Below are 14215 nucleotides of genomic sequence, written 5' to 3'. Positions count from 1 at the left end.
TTGATCTACAGCACCTTCTTTCAGGAATCCTACTTCAGAAGCTGGAGGAGTCTGCAGACTTTTCAGGGGTTGTACTTGGTGTTTGGAGAGGATGTTTGATTAGTTTTTAAAGGGGAGTGTGATGTAGCTTATACACAAATAATGCAGTTATATTGCAAGTTAGCTGTAAAATGAGTAATAAATTTAGAAATACAGAAACCCTGTTGATCTTGTTTTAAACATAAACAGTTTGGGAAAACTTACTTTTAAAAAATTAATTGCAGTTACTAAAGCCAATAAATTCCATTAACATTTTCTAGATATGAAATATAAGCTATCTCAGATGTTCCTTGCTTGCTGCAACATCAGGTAGTACTGTAGGGAATTACTACGTTTGGCTTAAAATACAAAATGCAAAACGCAAGGTAATATATTCCAAGTCATTGCATGGCATATAACTAATGTATGAGACGAGTTACCAAATGTGGTTTTGCTTAGTGTTAGTGTGAATTTCTATACTGAATGCATTTTTTGTCTATAACCTGTTTTATTATAGAATCATTGTAGAATGGTTTGGGTTGGAAGGGACCTTAAAGATCATCTAGTTCCAATCCCCCTGCCATGGGCAGGGACACCTTCCACTAGATCTATTCGCTTGATCAAAGCCCCATCCAGTGTAATAAGTTCATCTAGACTATCTTTCTATTGCCATAATGAAGCATCTTGAATATGAGATTAGAAAGTGCTGTATAACACTAACTAAAATAGGATTAACCAAGTGTTCTGTTTACACTTTGACTACTGTCCAGAAAATTTATTCCTCATGCTGGATAGTTTGTGTTTGAAATTTACATCATATTATTGTTTAGATGATACTGTAAAATGCTGTCTTTATGGGAATGCTAAGGTGACGAATTAATTGTTCAGTTAGTTTTGAGTATTTTAAACTTCTCAGGAAAGGGGTACAGAGTTGTTGGAAGTGGAAGAAAATACCCATAAAGAAATAACAACCATAGTTTTTACTATGTTAGTGCCTACCACATGCCACATCTTGCTCATGTCTATTGGAAGAGGGACAAACATGAGCATCTTACATTCTTAGAAGATGTGTGCTGAAGACTGGGGAGGGGGATGCAACCACACGTATAAACTACTTGTGTAGCTTTACTCTTAATAAAGTGTACCTGAACCTCTCTAACATAACTTTGTTGATACCTCTGTAAAGCGTTCTAGGAGAAAGGGGTCTGAAGTTGGTGACTATTGATCTGTGATTTTTGGACTTGATATGTATCATGAAAAAGACATCAATGCAGAACAGCGGGGCCTTTGAAGATGAGAAGTAGAAGCTTGACTGCAGGGGAGAACTATTCTCGTGAAGGTGGTTAAGTAGCCAAAATACAGGACAAAGAAGGGTTGCTGATAATCAACACTAAAGGGAATATGTTCTCACGGAAGGAATCTGGTGGGGAATGTTTATAAACACTTGTGGGTAAGGAGGGGCAGGTAGGAAGATAAAGCCAAGTCCATTGACTGTAAATATATCCTCTTCCTCCAGATAGTACTCTGTAATAGTGTGTTGTTTTAACCCTTAATTTTAAGCTGCCATACTTGGTATGTTTAGGTATATCTAATTAGACTGGCTAGCCCCTTTTTCAAAAGGTTTTTCCACATGTAATTGACTAGGGCATTTTTGCTCATCTTAAAAGCATTAATCTTTATCTTCCATATTTATGGTACTGTGGAAACAGTTTTTAAGATGTGCACGTAAGAATTGTATGTGTATGTGTTGCTTGTGATGAACATTTCAACAGTATAAAGGGCTAAACTGTTCTGATCTAGCCAAGTAATTCTGTAGGACACTGACTGCTGGGTTGAATAAGTTTATAAATCTAATTAGTCTTAATAACTTGGTGCCAGTGATTTTAATAGGTGCCTTTTGCAAAATCATCTATTATGCAATCAGTTACAATTTCAGCAGAAGTGTTTGAAGTATGCAATATTGGTTAATAGGCTGTGGGGATGGATGGAATGTTATTTCTGCTGGATGAGGATTTAAGGTAAGGTGCTCCTGATACACTTCTTCATTCTAAGTAATTAAAAAGAAGGGTAAGCATTGACTGTTTTGCCTTTGAAAAGAATTGTCACTGCTGTTTGCATTTTGGAAACGATTATGCTGTTGTAATTAGGGGTTTGAGACTAATGGAAAAAAATGATGAAAGTGATTGCTGAGTTTCTAGTATTGCTGAATATTTAAATACTTTGGTTTGGTTAATTGATGTGGCTTAAATTTAAACTGTATACCAAAATGGTACTGAAATTCTTTTAAGTAAAAAAAAAAGAAATCATATAAGTAGAGTGAGGATGAAGACAAAGCTCAGAGGAAAAAATAAGGCAGAACAGCTCAGTGCATAATTCGTATTGTGTAAATTGCTTTGAAATCAATGACTCCTGTTGTCAGTGCCCTTAAAAAATGCAAAAGGGAATAGAAGCACTTGCATGTTATGTAGATCTCTACTGAAGAACTTGTTACTCTTGTTAGTATGTGATTTACTTTAAAATATAAACTGCTAAAATTCAGAAGCTTTAGGAGATACCAGATGGAAAAGAATTTCAGTGATTGTATTTACTAATAAATGTATTATTGATTGGAATGAGACTGAAACGCAAATACTTTTCCATTATTTGAAATTCATATGGAAAATATGAGCTGTTCTAAGGACTGTGGGACCTGATTCAGACATATCTGTAATGCTGTTTTTCTATTATGGTTTGGGTGATCTGATCCACGTTATTTAAGCTTTTCATTTGCCACACAAAAGAACCTCACATGTGTTCCAGCACCAAAACAAGCTGTTAAATTCTCTTGTTTGTACTAATAGTTTTTATCCTCTAAAAGTTAATATAATCAGTTGAAATAATTAACTGTGTAATAGAAAGCCTACTTAATAATTAAAAAAAAAAAATCCTGATACCTGAGGTTTAATGCATGGAAGTCCCAGGTGTGAAGGAAGATGGACAAACAAATCTTTTCCTTAACTTCTTAATTGATGCTTGATCATTCTTGCAGTCCTGCATAGATCTAGGAAAAGGATTCTTAAGGTATTTTAACTTTTATGATGCAGTAGTTATTTCTGTGCTGTGTCTAGGCAGGATTAATTTCAAAGCCTTTGACAAATGCTTATTATTTCTAGATATTTGGAACTCATTTTTCCTGGAGGAAAGAGGGTGATGTAGCCAGGGAAGAATTTTCTATTGGAATTTACTCATAGCTGTCTAAAAATTCATTGATATTTTGTACTGCAACTTCTAATTTACGATTTGGGTTTTTTTTGTCTGAATGGCTCTCTAAGGGAACATTAGCAAGAGAGGGGAAGTGTGAATTGCCGTGATCTGAGACACAGTTGATTATATTAGTTCTCTGAACTTCTCATCTATCTCTTGCACCAATAATCCCCCAAAATAGGAATCTGGATACCTTCCACTTGAGGATTTTGATTTTTCACAACTTTGACGTTTGAGTAGTTTCTGAAACTTTTTATATCTGTGAGTTTTTTAATAATGTAGCTCTAGCTGAAAACATACATGTACTTAGAGTTTTTATTGAAGCCAGTGGGATTATTCATGAATCATGTTCCATCTACTGTGTTTGCAGCATAGTGGTTTTTATCATTAATGTGTATGTTTGTTTATAAAAACTAGAACAGACATCATAGCTTTAAAAATCTCCACAGCTTTGATGTTTAAAACCATGTTTTATAATATATAATATAGAAATCTAATAACAAATGCCTATAATAATTTCAAAGTCAATTGCCCAGTTTAAATGAATCACTGTCTTTAAAGGGTCCCAAGTGACTGTGTTTACTTGACAACTAGGGAGAAGCAATTTAGTCTCCTTAATTCTGCTTATGGATTTGAGTTAATACAACTCAACACTTAAAACCCCAACCAACCCCCCCCCCCCCAAAAATAAGAAAACCCAACCAAAAAACCCCATGCTAATATTCATTCTTCAAGAGGGGTTACATTATTTGCTTTCTTGCTCTTTTGGTTTATTTAGTAGTCTTGTCATGCACTCTTTTCAAACGAAGTGTGTCCCAAAGCATCCTGATGAAAATCTCTTGGAAGTCAATAAAAAATAGTGTCCCTGAATATTACTTGTTATCTTTGCTCTTTTTGGAACTGACTCTTTGAAGCTTCTGTTTCTGTTCACACTTTATTTTTTCATGTCTTTTGGTGTTTCCTGGGTTAAGTCATACAGACAGATAAAATGAAATTCACACATTTTCTGTAGCTGTCTCTTGGCTCTTCAAAACAAGTAGTTATAAATTAAAAAATACAGTTACTGCACAGATTCAGGACTGTATCAGTTGGAGAAGAATCTACCATCTTTGCTAAATGTTTTACACTTGAAACTAAAGATGCAAGCTTTCTATGTGATGTCCTAGTTTTGCTGTATATAGATTTAGTTATGTATCAGTAATAGACTGTTCCTGTCAGTGAAGGTGTGGTATATTGCCTGGAAGAGGTTCTTGACAAATAGAGAAAGGTTTTCCCTAAATTGGGAAATACCAAATCGTGACATGTGTAAACAAGAAAGTTTACTGATTTGAATGGAGTTAAATCCGGTTGACGGCCGGTCACGAGTGGTGTCCCCCAGGGCTCGGTTTTGGGGCCACTCCTGTTTAACATCTTTATGGATGACCTAGACGAGGGGATCGAGTGCACCCTCAGTAAGTTTGCAGGTAACACCAAGTTGGGTGGGAGTGTTGATCTGCTCGAGGGTAGGGAGGTTCTGCAGAGAGACCTGGACAGGCTGGAGCGATGGGCCGAGGCCAACTGTAGGAGTTTCAATAAGGCCAAATGCCGGGTGCTGCACTTGGGCCACAACAACCCCCAGCAGAGCTACAGGCTTGGGGAGGAGTGGCTGGAGAGCTGCCAGTCAGAGAGGGACCTGGGGGTGTTGATTGACAGCCGGCTGAACAGGAGCCAGCAGTGTGCCCAGGTGGCCAAGAAGGCCAAAGGCATCCTGGCTTGTATCAGAAATAGCGTGGCCAGCAGGGACAGGGAATTGATCTTACCCCTTGTACTCGGCACTGGTGAGGCTGCACCTTGATTACTGTGTTAAGTTTTGGGCCCCTCACTACAAAAAGGACATTGAATTACTCGAGCGTGTCCAGAGAAGGGCAACGAAGCTGGTGAAGGGTCTGGAGCACATATCGTACGAGGAGCGACTGAGGGAACTGGGGTTGTTTAGTCTGGAGAAGAGGAGGCTGAGGGGAGACCTTATTGCCCTCTACAGCTACCTGAAAGGAGGTTGCAGAGAGCTGGGGATGAGCCTCTTTAACCAAGTAATAAGTGATAGGACAAGAGGTAATGGCCTCAAGTTGCACCAGGGAAGGTTTAGACTGGATATTAGGAAGTATTTCTTTACAGAACGGGTTGTTAGGCGTTGGAATGGGCTGCCCAGGGAGGTGGTGGAGTCCCCATCCCTGGAGATGTTTAAGAGTCGGGTCGACTTAGCACTGAGGGATATGGTGTAGTTGGGAACTGTTAATGTTGGGTTGATGGTTGGACTGGATGGTCTTCAAGGTCTTTTCCAACCTAGACAATTCTGTGATTCTGTGATAACATATGTATCATTCTGACACCTCATTAAATGTAGTTACTTAATGGGTTTGTGGCACATTGTGCTTCACTGTATGCATGATAGTTCCTGTAAATAAAAAGCCTGCTTTTGCAAAAATTAATATCCAGGTCTCTTAATGCTGTTTCTGTTTCCCATAACAAAGTACGAGTACAATTGCTACCCACCTGTCAAAAAATGGGCAGGAAGAGGGGAAGGTGGTCTATTAGTTGTTAGCCCTGCTTGCTTCTGAGTCTTAGAAGTTGGTATGCTGTAATATCTCACAGCTAACTATTGCTTTTGTAGTTTGCTACTCCTTTCTGCTAGTTGACCTTGCTTTGAGCAGCGGGGTTGGACTAGGTGGTCTCCAGAGATCCCTTCCAACCTCAACTAGTCAGTGATCCTGTGAGAAATTCAATACACTTCTATAAATTGTCCTTTTAAATTATTACATATGCAGCAAGGAAGCATGATTACTTGCTTGGTGACCCTATTTTTTTTTTTTAAAGAAAGGAACATAAGAATTGGGACCTATGATGGTAAAACAGGAACTGAAGGCGGTGCTTCACTATAACAGAGATAACGTTCTTCCTCCGTCACAGAACTGAAACCAAAAACCTTAAATATCTTAGGCTGATGTGTAGACTGCAAGCCTGACTTGTATTAGTCCTTTTAAGCATACGGTTAATTCTTGGTTCTCTAGAACACCTTTAACTTACTCCTAACACATAACCTGAATTTTATTTAGACTTTTTTCCCCCCCTAGAAAAATTTTTCAAGAACCTTTATGTAGATACTGCTGTAAATTCCAATGGCTGGCTTGTTTCAAACAGCTTGTTTTCTTCCTAAGGTCTCTTTACCCTTCTCAGTTTACTATCTATCCTTGCCTTCTTCCCTGACCTGTTAGTTTGCTTTATTTGAAGGCTTCAGATGGGATGTTGTGGAAAGTGGAAAGGAAAGGAGGTGTGGTGAATTCACTGTAGTATTTTATCTTTAAGCCTACAGTCCTGGTACTGCTTATTGTCCATATTTAGTTTATTCTAATACATTATATGGTCAGTTTGACTTAAAAGTAGCAAGTTTTACCAAGCTATAGAATTTGTATACAGTTTCATATCTTAAGTGTTACTATGGTAAATATTTATTTTTAATGAATTGAATTTAATACACTGTAGTTGGAGAGAGAGAACATCTAGCTTTCTGTAAAGTAAAATTTCTGGAAGGACCATAAGGAAACTTACTGTTTCTTCTGCTATCTGTAACTAATGCTTGGCTGTTTCACTCTTTGTTGCCTTATAGCCATATCATGTCCCCTTTCCTGGCTCCTTCAGTCTTGGAATCCACAGTGCACTCAGCAAAGCTGCCTTGAGTTCAACCCTTTGGGATTGAGGGATTTTTGATTTTATTACACCTTTTTTGGGACACCCCCTAAGGAAAGAAAAAGTCTTGGTTTTGTTCATGTGTTCTGAATTCCTTTTCACTGATGCTTGTAGAAGCTTGAAGTAAAGGACCCTGAAGTTCTCAGGAGAACCTGCTGACCTGCCATGGTCTGTTTGCCAACTCTTCCACTTTTCATGGTACACTGTTACCCCGTTGCTTTGGGCAGCAGCCTATAAGCTTCTGGACAGCTGTCAACCTGTGCAGGCTCTGAAACTCCTTCCAGAGGAAGCAGCTGCTAGGTAGGTGTAGATCATCACACAAGTGGAGAGGCATGTCCATTGCACTTGCTGTATGCATCTTCGGTAAGTCTCAAGGGATCACTAGGCCTAACGAGGTACTTTAGACCGATTCTAGCATTGGAAAGCTTCTGTTCATCACTTTCCTCATTTTTGTCTTGTGAACTAGAATGTGGCATAAGTGCATGATGGAGTGAAAATAACATGCTCAGACTTTCGTTATGCTAGTAATTCAGAACTTGTTAGGGTTTTTTGTGGTTTTACTTTGGCTGGTGAGCAGACCAGAGTGGGTATATTGGAGCCAACAAAATGGAATATGCTTCTGAATCCTTGTTTGGGTTTATTCAAAGTATTTTTTTCCTGTTGGTTTAATTGCTAAATGGCTTTGGTAGATAACTCAAGGCAAAACAAAGGTGGAGGAATTGGCAACTGTTTGTCCCTCTTCAAACACCCTGTCTTGAGCTTGATGATTATCTTTTCATGAATGGCTGTGAAACTTTTTGAAAAAGCTAGGATGTTAACTATTAAAAGAAAGAGGAGAGAGTAGCTCTCTTCAGTTTGTCTTCCCCTTGCCAGGTCCTGTGTTTTGGGGTCTGATCATATCAGCATGGCAACAGGGGTTTCACAAATGATAAACTCAGTTTCTGGTGATGTATATTTAAGATATATTAGGTGTGGCTGAGAAATTGCCAGTATTTCAAATATTATCCTGAATGTACCTTCATGACAATCAAAGCAAGTTTTTTATGTTGAATTCTTTCTAAGAAAGTATGCACTACCTTTTGTGAACGTTTCGTAAATGTGGTTTTGCATCTATGGAAATATTTTGAACTTTGTTTTGTGTTAGGTAAACCAAAAATAAGGTAATATATAGTGAAGGGCATTTGTTCTTCCCCAACCCCAGAGGCTTGGGAAGAAACGTTTTTTTCCAGTATAGTTCTCTTGTACTTTTGACTCATCAGTTGCATTCCATTTTATTGCAGCTTCACGTTCTAATAAAACCTTTTTGGTTTTAGTTGATTATTTCATGCTGTCTCTTGGATGGTATTTATTCTAGCACAGGCTAGTCTCACTTCATGTTCTAAAATGTGCTTGTATTGGTGGTCTCAAAGGAAGAATGCTTCTGAAACTGAGCCAAGGATACTTCAAACTGGGCACTCAAAACCATTTGCAGTTGGAGAACACTTTCAAAACATTCATCTCTGCTTTGGTTGGTTAAAGGGAAAGGGATTTCTAAAATGTTGGGTACTTAGAAACTGGGAACTTAGCGTTCCTTTCCCCAATACAGGCAATTAAAAGAAGTGTGGGGAAGAACAATTATATCTATTGCAAAATACTCTTGACAGGGCCTAATTTCTTCTAAATGCTTGATTGCCACCTCTGGTAAGTGCGAATGTGTGCACCGATCATCCAAGAAAAGCGCATGTTCAAATCTCAAGTTAAAATTGCATTAAAATTTCAAGCTGTAAATTCAAATGATAAAGCTCTTTGAAATATGGCACCAATAAGAATGTGTGCTGGTTCTAAGTTTTGAAGACTGAAAGTTGTCTTTTTGAGAATCTGACCACTTTGATTGTTTAAACCTTGATAACCTGATTTTTCAAAATTTCCACAGTAAATGGTCATGCTTTTTATTTGTTTAGTGCATGCCTTTCTGTTAGAAAAGCTTTGCTTTCAGGGTATAGTACCTGTGATGCATTTTAACTTTTTTTCAGTGATGCTAAACATTTTGATACTGTCATTCATAAGCCTAAAGTAGTAAAATTGGAGTAATAACAAAAAATGTTTTGCCAGCTTTGCATATTATTTAGAAGGATAAATTTTAATATTAGTAGCTCTCTTGTCAAGCATAGCAATCACTGCTTCTAATAAATGTTCCCACTGGTAGACGTTGCATGATATTAGAAAGTCTCTTAATTATTTTGGCAAATAAGGTGGTGTTGAACAAACTGCGTTTGAACAGTGTTTAAAAACAAAACAAAAACCATACAGGCTTGCATCAGATCGTGAAAGAGAAGCTGAATTATACTTAAAAATAGATGACTGATGCAATAGTCAGGCTAATGTTGAAGCCTAAGTATTATACCCATAACATTGGCTCTAGTCCTGCCACTGGCTTTGTATATGAAGCGAGTTAATGCTGCAGGTGCGTTCAGGTCAGTGGAGTTCACTCAAGTCAGTGGTTCTGCTACAGGGGGAGCGTAGGATATAGGAAGCAATCTTAAAAGATTTGACTTTCAAGACTGTCCTGTCGTGCTTCTCCCCCCGTGTTTTTGTTTATTATTTGAGAACCAAACCAAAAGTTCCATAAGTACTGCAAGTTTAAAATAAATAAATAAATGGGGGGCTGTGTGTAGGGCTTCTAGGGATTTCTGTAAGTCTCCTTGACTGTGGCACTGCAGTTATCCTTTTCTATTGCCATGTTGCTCTTCCCTTTCCCCCCAGTAACTTGCTTTTGTATCTCTTTCTTTTGACTTCCCTGCTGTAGCTTCCCTTTTGCTTTGTGTCTTTTGGCTTGCTGGCTGCCTGAAAAAAAACAGGCTGGGCTGCTGCTCTCAGCTTGGGATGTGCTACCTGGATAGCTGGTCATTGTCCATCAGAATGAGTAGTGTTGGAGGTGCCTCTTGGCACCCCTCGCCTTGGACTTGTGGAGGTGGAAATATGGCTGTGCTTATCTACTCCATTGCTTTCATGACACTCTCCTGAGGTGTCAAACTGGATTTAAATTGAACGGTGGCTTCAGAAATTGTTTTGTAGGGAACACGCAGCAGAAATACTTAGTTTGTCATGTTCTCTTGGGTTTTATTTGTTTTGAAGACCCAGTCAAAATTGAGCTAGAACTATGGGTAGTGGGCTCTCATCTTGTCAAGTCTAGTTTGTCATTGGAAACCATTTAAGTGTAATAACTAGAAATGTGTAAGTTTATGGAGTTTTAAAGTATGTATGTGAACTACAGAAGTTTCTAGTAACTTTCAGTCATTTACTACAATATGAATAATTCTAATAAAATATAGAGACGTTTATTGTTATGATAGGTGTGAGCCCTCTTTTCCTATAACTTGTAGTTTTTTTGTGTTTAATGTTAGCTGCAATTCTGAAATAGATGGTTAAGCTTGTGTGAATTTGGCTTCCTTGTAGTAACTGGTTCCTCCTATTGAATTGTGTACTTTATGACTAGGCCATGTGGAAATGAATTTTTGTCTTTGTCCATAGTGTCATGTTTTTACCTCAGATCAACTTTGTTTACACTATATATTCATGATCCAAATGAACATGTATTAGTAGTTTTAGATTTGCCTTATGATAGATGGAAAACAGGATAGTCAGATGATATTGACTTCTCTGATTGCTAGCTGCTAAGTAGATCTAATTCTTTTACATTAATATTTAGGACACTGCTCAGAATAACCATTTGCTCTGATTTAAGTGATGAAGAGGAGGGAAGGAATATGTGTTGTGTTAATGCATAATGGGGAATGGGTGGAGAAAGAAGACATGAAGTGGTTGTCTGTAGTGAGAAGAATGTTAAGATTTATATTTTGTCTCTTCACTTTTCTTTTAAAATACTTAGACTTTCTCAATAATGTCTTTTACCACTGTTCGTTAAACTGCAGTCAAAGACACATCATATGTTTGTATACTTTTTTAGTCTATACATAGTATTATTTTGCTACAGTTAGAGCTCTAGATACTGTGGAACTCAAAAATCTGTATAGTCCAGTTAATGATTCAGTTCCTTAAAGGCCACTGGCCATGGTTAAATTATTGGCTCTCTGAGAATGGCCTGCCATTGTACATGCTGCTAACACGTGTTCAAGTGATTCCACTGGAGTTGTGGACTATACCCTTCCCCATGTCCTCCTCCCCCCACAGTGCGCTCTGCCCCCACTTGGGAGGTGGGACGGATCTTCCATCTCCATTGTAGAATGCAGAATATATGTTTCATTGCATGTTTTTGTAAAGAACTGCAGTAAGTATGAAAACAAATTATTACTTGATGGTGGTAATGAGACTATTGATATTTTTAGAGCTTTTGGTTTTTCTACTGCACCCCTTTTTTCTGTTTACATATTTTAAATGTACAAGAGAAAAAAATAATGAAAACACTGAGTCGTAGTATCACAATGCATTGCTGGGAAATCAAACTTTTGATTAGCATAGGCTTGAATATGCCATATTTCTGAAACCTATGTTCAGTTAGTATGAAAAAAAAAAAAGGTTTAATGCTGTATTGCAGTGTGTATTTAGCACTCACCCAAATACTTCCTATAGCTTCTCTCCAACAAAATTGTGAAGTTGTCTATACAAGTACTATTATAAAGCATTTTATTAGGTACCGTGATTCTTCTGTCATGCAGGCTACTTAAATACATATGCATGCTTTATTTTATAAAACAGAATGAAAGAACTTGACTGATAAATGGCAATTCTATGATGACTTGAAAAAAGGACATTAAAAAATTGCCTGGGCTAGGAATAGCAGACTGTTACAGTAAGTTACATCTTGAAGTATGAAGTTGGCAGTTCTGTTTGAAGAATCTTTCTTTTGTATTGAAGCCTACAATAAAAATAGTTAAGAAATAACAGAATAGGACATTACTTGATGTTCACTTGTAAAATTGTATACCTGAAGCAATACTCAATGCTTGTCCAGCAAAAAAAAAAAGAGGAGGAGAAGCAGTTACACAATATTAAACTCTGGTCTAGCTTGCAAAATGCTTATGGAGATCTCAGTTATGCAGATATTAAACCATGAATTAAGAATAATTTAAAACTTGGGGAAATAACTATCTGAAAGAGTAACTACACTTAAAAAATACAGACTCATTCTCAGTTGAATTCTACATAATGTAATGCTTAACTCTGCAGCCTCTAGAGAATGGATTTTGAACACATGCCAACGATGAAGGACTTTCAGGCATCTGTGTTGCAGTTTTCTTTACGTTGGCTATGTCAAGCTTTGTTACACGCACTACGCTTCCTTTTTGTATGTTTTGGTAAACTAGAAGATGGAAGTTTGACTTAATTTAAGAGCATCTAAGATAGTTTTCTGATACAAACATTTCTGCATGTAGAAGTAATGGCAGCATGGAATGCTTGTGAGTTTTTTTAGCTTTTTTTTTGATAGCTAGAAAGCCATTAAATAGAAAATACAGTAGTTTGCATATAATGAACAGCTAAAACACAAGAACTTTAATGCTGATGTCTCTCAGTCCTGCTGCAAACTAATTTTAGAATCTTGCCTTAAAAAGAAAATGTGATGGAAGGAAAGGAGCCTTACTGGTCTTTTATAGGAGACATGATCTTAGGAACTTACAGGCAGAAGCATTTTATTAAATATAACAACTGTTTTGAGGAAACACTGGCCTTCGCATTTTTGTACAGAAATTGGAGATCAGGCAACTAATCTCATGCTAAGAGTCATGGCAAGAATATCCCTGGTGTATGTTGTTGTCAGACTTGCTTCAAAATAAACTATGTGTTTTGTAGATATTAATCATATACAGAAGTGTTCAGTAATGATTCAAATGATATTTTTTTTCCAAGAGGGTTCATAGTTTCTTTTCTGAGTGCGTGGGAAGCTCTATTTTATCTGCCCTGGATTGTGTTTATTTTTGTCAATGAAGTCTTGACTCAAATGAAGGAAAGAGGGTCCTGTGAGATTCAGTGTATGGTTAAACAGTCTCCAACCCAGATCAGTCAGTGGGGTAAGTTTCTGTTTCGGTATGGATGTTTGATGTTTGTCTTTTTCCCTGTTATGAATAATTGTGAAAGTGGTAAGCCTAGGCTAGAAACCTTTGTTTCCGTATATTTTTCTAATGTATGACTTGTTACTGTTTTTTTTCCTTCTTGCACACAACCTAAACCAAGTGCTAATATTTCAACAGATACAGAATGACAGTCAAACACTGCACACTGGTATGCCTGTGAAGAGGCACTGCCAAAGTTAATTGTGTCTAGTGCAAAAGCTTGGAGTTCTGGCTGATCAAAGCAGGTAGGTGTGAAGGTGCTTGCATGGAGAGAAGATACAGGGACAACTCAATGCAAACAGTTTTACATAAGCAGAGCCAAATGATACATTTCAAATGGCCTTTACCTCAGCTGACTTAGGAACACTTTCATTATAAAACTTGTGGTGGTCTTATTCCAAGTCGTATTTGAGAAAATGACACAATTTTAATTTGATATTAAAATACGGGTGAATTTGAGGCACTGGTCCAATAAGCAAAGTTGTCAGCAAATATTCAGAAAACATTTAATTAGCTAATTAAAGACAGCATGTTTTGTGTGGTGGTAGCAGTACAAGATAATCTAGAATGCATTTTTCATGTGCTGTTAACATCTACTAGGTAAAAATAAAAATTGCAATTCCAATCTAAACCATAACTGACTGCACATGACACTTAAACTTGAATCTTGAACCTAACAGACTATATGTTGCAAAGGTACATCATGGTGTGCTTGCACATGGTTTGTAAGTCATGACTCTACATTGGTTTCTGTCTCAACTGTCACCAGCTCATGTTAGACAAAAATAAGCCTTAGTTACCTCACACACTATTTAGTGCTGGAGAACTAACAGAGTTTACAGTAGCATTTGACATCAGTTTGTGTCTCAGCAGAAACAGTTAGTAGAAAACTCAGTCCAGTTTTAGCTGTAGAGTTCTTAATGCTACTGAAAACGAGGAGAGGATCAAGCTTGCTGGTCAGATTGCACGCTAAATTTGTAAGCTCTAGAGTCAGGAAGTTCTTCTAACAAAAGATGGAGAAATTGGTATTTGATATGAAAAGAAACATAGTAAGTGCTCAATTCTGAAATGCATGTTTTGAGTAGTTTCCAAAGTAGAACTTCTTAAAAATGATGACTTCAAAAAAGCAACTTGTTTAGCTTGTATTTTCCAGTGCATCCATGTTGCCCCTTTACTAACATTAA

General features: G+C 37.3%; 1 protein-coding gene across 14 annotated transcripts in view; it reads left to right on the top strand.

Moving 5' to 3' along the window:
• The window catches only part of TSC22D1 (TSC22 domain family member 1), a 96872-nt gene that overhangs the window by 20409 nt on the left and 62248 nt on the right, over positions 1–14215 (top strand). For 6 of the 14 annotated variants that reach the window (XR_012627643.1, XR_012627642.1, XR_012627646.1 and 3 more), the window contains exon 3: positions 13170–13276. The exons of the other annotated variants lie outside the window; for them this stretch is intronic. The gene's annotated coding sequence lies outside the window, so the exon portion shown is untranslated. The remainder of the gene's footprint in view (positions 1–13169; positions 13277–14215) is intronic. 14 annotated transcript variants of the gene reach the window in all.

Source organism: Strix uralensis, chromosome 2, assembly GCF_047716275.1.
Source record: "Strix uralensis isolate ZFMK-TIS-50842 chromosome 2, bStrUra1, whole genome shotgun sequence".
Lineage (NCBI taxonomy): Eukaryota > Metazoa > Chordata > Aves > Strigiformes > Strigidae > Strix > Strix uralensis.
Note: the sequence above shows the minus strand (reverse complement) of the source record. Positions and strands in the feature narration are given on the sequence as shown.